Raw genomic sequence first — 1,843 nt, forward strand, 5'->3', positions numbered from 1 at the left:
AGAGGTAGCCATGTGTGCAGTCTATAGGGTCTTAATGAAACAACTGAAGAAAGAACCGGAGATTGAAGGCTTACTATCTGAAGGAGGACAGGAGGAAAGGCTGAAAACTGAACCCACTTCTGAAACCCAAGATGAATTGCAAAGGCTGGTGGGGTTGCTAAGAGACCAAGATCCCCTCTCAAAGGAGCAGATGCAAGGACTATGCATTGAATTGAATGATTTCATTGTTGCTCTGTCTTCAGTCCAACCCTCTGCCAAAAAGGAAGGCTTTGTCACTGTCCCTAATGTGACATGGGCAGATATTGGTGCCCTAGAAGATATTAGGGAGGAGCTCACCATGGCAATATTGGCACCAGTACGTAACCCAGATCAGTTTAAAGCTCTAGGATTGGTGACTCTGGCTGGAATCCTACTTGCTGGTCCTCCTGGCTGTGGGAAAACTTTGCTGGCCAAGGCTGTGGCAAATGAATCTGGACTAAATTTTATATCAGTCAAGGGCCCTGAATTACTAAATATGTATGTTGGGCAGAGTGAACGTTCTGTGCGACGGTTTTTCAGTGAGCCAAGAACTCAGCACTCTGTGTGATTTTCTTTGATGAAATGGATGCTTTATGTCCTTGAAGATCAGATCGAGAAACAGGGGCAAGAGTCCAGGTGGTGAATCAACTCCTTATTGAGATGGATGGTCTGGAAACACGACAGCAGGTTTTTATTATGGCAGCCACTTACAGACCAGACATCATTGACCCTGCAATCCTGAGCCCAGGCTGGCTGGATAAAACACTGTGGGTTTACCACCTCCAGCAGATCATCTCGCCAAAAACTATCACGAAAAATGGCACCAGACCTCTACTAGATGCTGATGTAAATTTGGAAGCAATTGCGGTGACCTTCGCTGGGATTGCTATACGGGTGCAGATCTCTCTGCTTTGGTATGAGAAGCTTCTATCTGTGCCTTGAGACAGGAAATGGCAAGGCAGAAGAATGGAAATGAAAAAGGTAATCTCAAGATTAGTCATAAGCACTTTGAAGAGGCTTTCAAGAAAGTAAAACCATCTACATCAAAAAAGGATCAAATAATGTATGAAATTCTGCAGAAGTCCCTCAGCCCATGACATCTCCAGCAGCCCGCTTAGAAGCATTCGTGCATAGAGCCAGAACACAGCTTTGAGGTGTCCCCGTTCAGCTTGACACAGTTGTGTTCCCATGGGGTTGCAGTCTACTTCCAATTTAATGACGCCAGGCTGGAGCTGAAGATTCTTCCCATTTGGCTAGCCTTGTATGAAAACACCCTACTTCCTCTTTTTAAAAAAAAATATTTTTTAACTGCTAAAATAAAATAAATTTTTAGAGTAAAAAAAGAATTGATAAATCACATATTCCTAGAAAATATCACCTGTACAGGGAAAAACTGACCTATAGTGACAAAAAACACAGCAGTGTTTACGTCTGACCATATGTGGGAACGGGGTGATTGGACTGCAGAGACATAAATGCACTTTCTGTAGCAAAGGAAATGCTCTGAATCATAATTGTGTGGTTGTCTTCATGCATACTGTCAGAGTTCATTGAACATTTGATTCATGATCTCATCAATAAAGTTGATTTTTGAAAATGAGAAAGTGAAGAAAGTTTTCAATGAAACATAGACCATGGGCACACCTAAAGAGGTTCATGTAACATGTGACTTTTATCATTTTCAGGTATGATCCTCTATGCCTAGTTTTTCAGGGTTTTTATCATGAAAAGGAGCAGGATTTTGTTGAATGCTTTTTCTGCATCTATGGAGATGATCATATGGTCTTTGTTTTTGTTTATATGTGATGAATCAGTTTTGTTGAAT

General features: G+C 41.6%; 1 pseudogene; it reads left to right on the forward strand.

The window, feature by feature from the left end:
- The first annotated feature begins 10 nt into the window (after positions 1–10).
- On the forward strand, positions 11–1,131 carry LOC100955847 (annotated as a pseudogene).
- Positions 1,132–1,843: the final 712 nt, after the last annotated feature.

Source organism: Otolemur garnettii, unplaced genomic scaffold (genome assembly GCF_000181295.1).
Source record: "Otolemur garnettii isolate 467f Iridium unplaced genomic scaffold, OtoGar3 scaffold03304, whole genome shotgun sequence".
Classification (NCBI taxonomy): domain Eukaryota; kingdom Metazoa; phylum Chordata; class Mammalia; order Primates; family Galagidae; genus Otolemur; species Otolemur garnettii.